Source organism: Macrobrachium nipponense, chromosome 3, assembly GCF_015104395.2.
Source record: "Macrobrachium nipponense isolate FS-2020 chromosome 3, ASM1510439v2, whole genome shotgun sequence".
Lineage (NCBI taxonomy): Eukaryota > Metazoa > Arthropoda > Malacostraca > Decapoda > Palaemonidae > Macrobrachium > Macrobrachium nipponense.
The window spans coordinates 117,054,981-117,064,662 of NC_087202.1; the positions used below are offsets into that span (position 1 = coordinate 117,054,981).

Below are 9,682 nucleotides of genomic sequence, written 5' to 3' on the forward strand. Positions count from 1 at the left end.
TTTAAAGCTTCTTTTTCTGACTGTCTTAACTTTCGGAAGGATTTCTCATCGCCAGATTGGAATTGATGAAGCTAAAAAAATCGTGGGTATCAGATGAATTATGAATGAGGTTTACACTGCAGGAACTTGTACCTTTATGAAGAAACTGACAGCTTATCGATTCAAAATCAGTTATGACTCACAGGAACATTTATTCATGAAACCTATAAACTCAAAAAAAAACAAACTGGGATGTAACAAACCAAGGCAAGAAATGATGGCCTCCGAAAATTAAATTGGATGATAAGTTCCGAGAGGAAATTAGTTACGTGAGTGAGAAGGCACTTTTCATAATTCTTACAAGACAGGAATCCAATAAAAGCTGTTAAGAATAATAATAATAATAATAATAATAATAATAATAATAATAATAATAATAATAATAATAATAATAATAATAATAATAATATACTTGGAAACAGGCCCTCTCCCAAGCACACTTTATTAAAAGTAATGGCTACTTCAGCAGCGTTACACTTGTAGAGATTCTTCCTATTTTTCCGAATAGCGGCTTTTTCCGTGCCGCGGGAACATCGAGAGATGTTTCGTCCGCCTTCAGGACGACGACATGAAGCAAAGGATGAGAGGTGCCCTGCGCAAGCTCATCTCCCTGAACGGCGGCAAACTCCGCGTCCCTGAACGAACCCAAGGATACATTAACCTTACTGATTACGACCCCACCCCAGATCAAGACGCCATTCTGAAACTGAGTCTTAATTGCCACTTCATTTAGAGACCCAGGCCTCACGACAAGAGACTCGAAATCGAGTTGCTCTTCGACTTCATCCAGCAACTAGAAGCCCGGAGCATCGTGAGAACTACCGATGCCCTTCAACCCCTCCTACTTGCTGAAGCCCTTACGGAGAGGGGCTCGCACTCCAGCAGGATCCTTGCCAAGGAGATGAAGAAAGCGGCGAAGGAATTGAAGGAGAAAGAGAACATCATGGTGCGACGCGCGGAGAAGACAGCAGCCTTAGTCTTGATTGATACTGCTGAATACCACGAGAAGCTGGATGCTATTTTGTCCGACGAGAGCAAGTTCGAGCGCCTGACAAGATACCCGACAGACATCATCAAGAGGGAGGCCAACGGAGTCATCAGCGCAGTGAATGCTGCGACAAACGCTGTCCACCTCCTGCCCATACAAGGAGACTACAGCCTGGGTTATTTATAAAAACCCACAAACAAGGAAACCCCCTCCGGCTGATCATCAACCAGACTCCCGCCCCTACGTACGCCTTGGCAAAACACCTTAATCAAATTTTGACCCCCTACGTCCCGAGCCGGTACTGCCTGCAGTTGTCAGTAGAATTCCTCGAAGTCGTCACGGACGCCCCTGGCACCGTGACTATCACCTCAGTGGACGTGGAGTCCCTGTTTATGAACGTACCTGTCGATGAAACCTTCGACATCATCCTTGAGCGTGTCTACAGGAGTCAGTCGACAGCGCCCCTCAACATACCCGAAGCCTCGCTCCGTACGCTGCTGGAGAGACACCAAGAATGCCCTTTCTCCACCCACTGTGGCCAGATGTACTGCCAGAAGGACGGCGTAGCGATGGGCTCCCCACTGAAAGTCCTCTTCGCTAACTTTGACATGGGCACCGTGGAGGAACAAGTCTTCGCCAGGATGCAGCAACCCCACAGATATAGACGTTACATCGACGATATCTTTGTTCAAGTCGACGCCCTGTGTCAGGCATTTCAGCAGTACAGCGAGCTGAATTACACAGATTAATACAGCACTGACAATCGGCTCCCTTCACTCAACGTCCATGCGAGTAAGACGGACGATGGCCTCCGTACTTCTGCCCAAGGCCAAAAGAATTTTGTTGGCCTTGCTTCTGTCTACACAAAGACGACCAACTTCGAACTTTGCCTCAACAGTGACTACGAGTGTCCCGCCAGATTCAAGAGCACGACCATCAGGGCGCTCTTCAGGAGAGCCCTCTCCCACTGCTCGACCTGTCAGTACACTCATCAGGAACTCAACCGCGCCTCCCAATTACTCGTAAATAACGGATGATCGAATAAATTAATAAGTAGAGAAGTCTGTACAGCCCCGGACAGTAGTGAGAGCCGCAGCCCCGCCCCCAGGATAATATCAAGCTGTATCATAAAGCCTTCATGACTTCGCATTACCGCGAAGAGGACGACTCCATTAAGAAGATTATTTCCGACAATGTAATCCCGATCGACGACACCAAGACTTAATTACATATTACCAGAATCGGAGGACGCGCAACCTAATTATGAAAAATAACCCCTCCCGCATGAATGAGACCCCCTGAAGCAGACGTATGTGGTATACCAATACACATGCCCAGTCTGCAGTTGCAGTGGCGCCTATGTTGGTATAACTAGCATGCCCCTGTCTAAGAGACTCACCTGCCATGCCCAAGAGGGGGCCATTAAGAACCACGCCCGTACCAAGCATCCAGAGGCCATCTCCCGGGATGTGATCATCCAGAACACCAAAATAATTAGGAAGGCCCCTGATGCCCGTCGGTTACGCCTGCTGGAGGCACTTCTCATTTAGCAAATAAAACCACCGACCACGACAACTCTATGGAAGACAACGCCCCTGAACGAAATACTCCTGAAGGCAATGACGATCATAGTAGCCGTGAGGTCCTGCAGCGTAACGCAACATCCAACAATGTTACCGCACAGCTCAGTTAGTATAGACAGCTGCAGAGCCTGCAGCTTCACAACCATCGACTCAGCAAAAGTAGCTTGAGACCTGGCTCAAGCCACCAATGAAAACGAAGACTCACCGCCACCAGCCAATAGGAGATCAGCATGGGGCAGACCCCCTGCTGCCACCCACAAATATATGGAGGACAGACACCACACCAAATCTATGGGCTGCTCTAGGAGCAAAAGCCCATGCTGGCACAAGGCCAGCTTAATGAGAGAGAGAGAGAGAGAGAGAGAGAGAAATATTGTTAATGACTTTGATGACTATGGTATCATAGTTTATCTGTAAAACTCAAATATATGCACCGATTTTGACACAGTATTTGATCATGACCTCTATAGGCACTCTATTAGCCTGTTTAAGTAGCACGGGAAAAGCTGCCATTCAGAAAATAGAAAAGAATCTCTACGAGTGTAACGCTGCTGAAGTAGCCATTACTTTTAATAATAATAATAAGGAACAAAGAAAAAGAACTGGCTCTCACCAACAGAAAGAGAGGAACTGGAAAGGGAAATGACACACAGCAACGAATTACAAGATGACGAACTGAGAGACGATACTACAGGAGACGACAGGGACTACACACGAAGAAACACCAAAGAAATAACAGAGAGGACGGAATGAGTAGAAAAGATCAGACAATGGATGGAGCCAGATACAGAGAAAACAGAGAAAACAAAGATCCCCTCCATTAAAGCCTACAACACCAAGAAATTAAGGGAGAAAAATGGTGAGATCAATGAAATAGTGAGAATAATACACACCACCAGTATCACAGTAACAAATAGCCTGGCATATGCAGGAACAAGACTAGGGGCAGAATTGAAGGGGATACGAACACCAACACCCCCAGCACAACCAACCCAACAGAAACCAAAACAGCAGGCGCCTTTTCTAAGGCGCCTGAAAAAGCAAATCATGGTGATGAGATCTGACTTGAGCAAACTGAAAGTTGGCAGAAAAGAGGCTAAGAAGCAAGAAAATATGGGAGGAACTGAACGAGAAATACAAAGTACAGGAGAGGGGACTAAACAACACAATAGAATATGTAAAACAGAGGCTTAAGGCCAAAGCCCACAAGATCTAATTAGCGGTACATGAACAAGAATAAGGGATAATACCAACAGAATAAACTATTCTGAACCAATCCGAAAAGACTGTGCAGCCAACTAAGTGGAGAAGACAATCGCCAAAAAATTCCTGAAGCCGAACCAAGTAGGAGACTCTGGGAAAACATATGGAGCAATCCGGTATCACACAACAAACATGCAACGTGGCTCCAGGATGTCAAGGCAGAAGAAACAGGGAGAATAAAACAAAGATTCACTGAGATCATGACAGACTGAATCAGACGCCAACTAAAGAAAATGCCCAACTAGAAACCCCCAGGTCCCGATGAAGTCCATGGATACTGTCTCAAAAACTTCAAGGCCCTACACCCACGAATAGCAGAACTCCTCCAGCATTGTATCACAAATCACCATGCACCCAAATAGATGACCATAGGAAGAACATTCTTAGTACAGAAAGACAAGAGTAAGGGAAATGTAGCCACATGATACCACACACATGACTAATAGAATGCCTGAAAATAAGTGGGCCAGAGGAAAACACCATCAGCTTCCTGAAAAATACAATGTGCAGCTGGAATAAAATAATTACAAGCTCTGGAATAAGACTAGCAGAGGTTAATATCAGGAGAGGGATCTTCCAGGGCGACTCACTGTCCCCACTCCTCTTCGTAGTAGCCATGATTCCCATGACAAAAGTACTGCAGAAGATGGATACTGGGTACCAACTTAAGAAAAGCAGCGACAGAAATAACCATCAGATGTTCATGGACGACATCAAGCTGTATGGTAAGAGCATCAAGGAAATAGATACCCTAATCCAGACTGTAAGGATTGTATTTGAGGACATCAGGATGGAGTTTGGAATAGAAAAATGTGCCTTAGTCAACATACATAAGGGCAAAGTAACAAGGACTGAAGGGATAAAGCTAACAGATGGGAGCAACATCAAACACAGACTAGACAGGATACAAATACCTGGGAATAGTGGAAGGAGAGGATATAAAACTCCAAAAGATGAAGGACACGATCAGGAAAGAATATATGCAGAGACTCAAGGCAACCCAAGTCAAAACTCAACGCCGGAAATATGATAAAAGCCATAAACACTAGGGCAGTACCAGTAATCAGATACAGCGCAGGAATAGTGGAATAGACGAAGGCAGAACTCCTCAGCATAGACAAGAAAACTAGGAAACATATGACAATACACAAAGCACTACACCCAAGAGCAAATATGGACAGATTATACATAACACGAAAGGAAGGAGGGAGAGGACTACTAAGCATAGAGGACTGCGTCAACTTCGAGAACAGAGCACTGGGGCAATATCTGAAAACCAGTGAAGACGAGTGGCTCAAGAGTGCATGGGAAGGACTGATAAAAGTAGACGAAGACCCAGAAATATACAGAGACAGGAGAGTGACAAACAGAACAGAGGAATGGCACAACAAACCAATGCACGGGCAATACATGAGAGACTAAAGAACTAGCCAGCAATGAAACATGGCAATGGCTACAGATGGGAGAGCCCAAGAAGAAAACTGAAGGAATGATAACAGCGGTACAAGGTAATTCCCTAAGAACCAGATATCTTCAAAGAACGATAGATGGAAATAACATCTCCTATATGTAGGAAGTGCAATACGAAAAATGAGACCAAAAACCACATAGCAAGGGAATGTCCGGTACTTTCATAGAACCAGTACAAAAAGAGGCATGATTCAGTGGCAAAGCCCTCCACTGGAACCTGTGCAAGAAATACCAGCTACCTTGCAGTAATAAGTGATACGAGCACCAACCTGAAGGAGTGATAGAAAACGATCAGGCAAAGATCCTCTGAGACTATGGTATCAGAACAGATAGGGTGATACGTGCAAATAGACCAGACGTGACCTTGATTGACAAAATCAAGAAGAAAGTATCACTCATTGATGTCGCAATACTATGGGACACCAGAGTTGAAGAGAAAGAAATGGGAAAAATGGATAAGTATCAAGACCTGAAAATAGAAATAAGGAGGATATGGGACATGCCAGTGGAAACTGTACCCATAATCATAGAACACTAGGCACGATTCAAAGATCCCTGAAAAGGAATTTGGAAAAACTAGAGGCTGAAGTAGCTCCACGACTAAAGCAAAAGGGTGTGCTCCTGGAAACAGCGCACATAGTAAGAAAAGTGATGGACTCCTAAGGAGGCAGGATGCAACCCGGAACCCCACACTATAAATACCACCCAGTAGAATTGGAGACTGATTAAAAAAAAGAAGAAAAAAAAACCTATTCGAGCTAGTCTGCTCAGCCAGAACAAATCTTTTTTTTTTATTTATTTATTTAATTCAATAAAGTATTTATAAACCGCAATTTTCATTTACAAATTTTTTTTACAGTAATATTTGTTATATACATAACTAATAATTCGATTTTATCTCGAGTTTAAAGGACTTCTTTCATAAATCCATATATTACTATTGATTTTAGTTTGTCACCATAAATAGATTTTAGGAGCCATCTGTAATAATTTATTTTACCTTTGAGAAAACTAAAGGTTTCTATTTCATTAAAGTTTTTAACTACTTATCCATATACAATAAAGACAGTTACATATCAATAACATTGCTGTGTTTGTATATTTGTTTTTTACATAATCAAAATCAAACATTGAAGGTTTTAGTCAATCTCTGTTCATAATAGAGCACATTAATGTAAATTTGTTTTTGAACCACCTAAATACATTCTACACCTTACTGCAAAAGTAAAAAATATGCATTGTTTTTCTGGTTCATTACAAAAATCGTAATTTCCGTCTTTCTTTATTTTCAATAATGTAAGTCCCATATTTGTAGGCAACACCTCATGTACATATTTATATAAAAATTCCATTTACTTAACATCTATTGAATTTTTCGCAGTGGCTAAGTGATCCAAATTTGCACTCGTTTTGAGACTGGCAACTACGAATTTCCACCCTAACATAAAAAAAGCTTGAGCATGAACCTCACTATAAAAAATCTCATTAAAACAAACCAGAAATGCAACTTTGTTTTTTTACCCTCAAACATTTACAAACTATTTATTATATTATTTTGTCAAATTTAGTGGCCTTCGATTAGAAAATGTTTGATGATGTGGCCCGAGTAGCCCAGAGGTTGTGCAACCCTGCTTTGGAGCCTTACTGCAAAATATGCGATCCAAAATTATACAAGAGCCCACTCGATACCAGTTAGACTGAAAATGTCAAGCCGTAATTGAAAAATTAAAGACCTCTTTTCTGGGTGTTATGACAGTGTAGAATGACCAGTAACATATAGTAAACCTTATAATATTAATAAAATAAAAAAGAAATCTCAGAACGAGGATTAATAATTATGTCTGCGATGAACTGAGTTCTCGGGTCTCACATAGCGTCTGCGGAGAAGTGGATCCTAGGTTAAAAAGCACATTAAATAGTAACAGTGATCACCAAGCTATCATTTTTGCAATGGTGTTTTAGACCTGATCCCAAATGTTAGAAATATTCATGTGATCCTCATATAAATCCTAAGCACATCTCATGGTAAGACCTGTTAATATTTACAATACTCAGTTAAACAAGGTAGGTATACGAAGACAAATTTAAGACTAGATCACTTAAACAGTTTTTACTTTAATACATCAGATGCGTCACGTGATAATACATAGCAATTTTAACGACTTATGAACAATTATTTCTACCTTTACAAATCTACTGCAGCCTACTTACCTTTTATCTAGACACAATATGATGTCGAAACTCGTCGTAACTTTATCGTAATATTTATCGTAATCTGCCTCATTCTTTTGGACCCGGATGAACTCTGCAAGTCTGCTGAAACATTGCGTTATAAAAACCATATCTTCAGTACTTTTATACATTCCGAAAGACCGGAAATCCTCACAAACAAACCGTAATAAATAAAATCAATAAAAACGCAGATCTATCGATTGTCTAAGAAAGACCATGGGTCTATCACTCAAACTCGGGGTTCGATTTTTTCCTGTGACATTCGTCTCACATTGTATAAATTAAGTGAAAGTAGCATTAAATAACGCTGTAGATACACACAAACTTCTTCACCCTCGGTAATAAACATACTGAGTTTTAGATTTGGTGAAATGCCTGATCTTCCTCCATCCAGGACTGTTTCTGGAAGTGCCGGTTTTTGAAGAACAAGGCAGTTAATTGCGTAAGCACCTTATTAGGTAAACTGCCCGTTGGTAACATATCTGTTTATGGTTGATGTTTTTTTTCCTGAAGTCGTTCAATAAACTCTGCTTACACAGACACACGCACACACACACACACACACACACACATATATATATATATATATATATATATATATATATATATATATATATATATATAGATCTTAAAATCACAGTAGATGGACGTGACTTCATTAAATAAGCGATTACCACAGGAAGATGATGGGCAAAAATCCAAGCGCTTTCGTCTTTTAAGACATCGTCAAGGAACGTTCCTTGACGATTTTTTAATAAAGATAAGAGCGATTGGATTTCTGCCTATCTATCTTCCTGTGGTATTCGCTTGCTTTTATATATATATATATATATATATATATATATATATATATATATACATATATATATACATATATCTATATATATATAATATATATATATTATAATATATATATATATATATATTATATATATAGATAGATAGATAGATAGATAGATAGATAGATAAAACTAACCTTTTAACATATCAGTGTCTTAAGATCAAGATTTGACTACGAAAGAATGGGAGAAAGCTCATTTACCATCTAAATTTTTTTTAATAACCCTGATATAGGCATGACTTTCAGAAACAAGATATTATCCCCACATTTCTATATTAGAGAAACCCATTGGGTTCACGATTAATATAGTTAAGAGTGCATCTACTTGCAAAGTTTGAAAATTCTTTAGACCTGAAATGAATATTGTGGTCAGACATGCAAGTGAAGCATATGGGCTATTTGAATCTAAAACAAATTGTAAGTACGTGAGAGAGCATTTCAACATTCTGCACCAAGACTTTGCAACAAAATACTGCCTGGAAATGAAGATCATACCAGAAGAAGGCAAATTCAAATAAGAACTAAAGACCCTCCTATTCTGCAGGAACTACGATAATGACGAGAAAACACTAAAAGGCAACTATAAAATATAAGAAGCAACCTATTTTGAAAGCACACAAGGCCTCGCCAGAGAGGGAATCATCTTTGTAGAAGGCTGCACATAAAACCAAACGAGTAAAACACGAAAAGAGAGCCATCTTTTATCTTCCTATTTCGCCACGACTTATGTTCTTGTTTGAGATTATATATATATATAATTATATAAATATATATATATAATATATATATATATATATATATATCTATATATATTTATAATATTATATAATATATATTATATATATATATCGAGCTACGATGTCCTTTAATATCTAATTCGCTCTACCTCGGAATTAATATATTTTCATATATGCTTAACCGAAGGGGAATTTTTTCTCGATAATAGACTTGCCTGGATCGGGACGCGAACCCAGGATCCTTTCAAGTCCAGGAACGTCAGTAAAGCTTTTACCTACTACACTGCCGCGAGATATTAAAGGACATTGTAGCTCGATATATGTATATGAATCAGGGAAAAGTGATATGACTTTTATATATATATATATATATATATATATATATATATATATATATATATATATATGTGTGTGTGTGTGTGTGTGTGTGTGTGTGTGTGTGTCTGCGTCTGTGTGTGTGTGTGTGTAATTTCCTAGCCACTGGGGGGTGGAGGGGGCCAAGCCAGCCCAACTCAGTGCCGGTCCCAAG

At 40.0% G+C, this 9,682-nt stretch overlaps 1 long non-coding RNA gene across 1 annotated transcript in view; it reads right to left on the minus strand.

Moving 5' to 3' along the window:
* Positions 1–8,140, minus strand: part of LOC135221993 (uncharacterized) — a 100,497-nt gene extending 92,357 nt beyond the window's left edge. Inside the window, exon 1 of the long non-coding RNA XR_010316148.1 lies at positions 7,555–8,140. This is a non-coding gene — a long non-coding RNA (uncharacterized LOC135221993). The remainder of the gene's footprint in view (positions 1–7,554) is intronic.
* Positions 8,141–9,682: the final 1,542 nt, after the last annotated feature.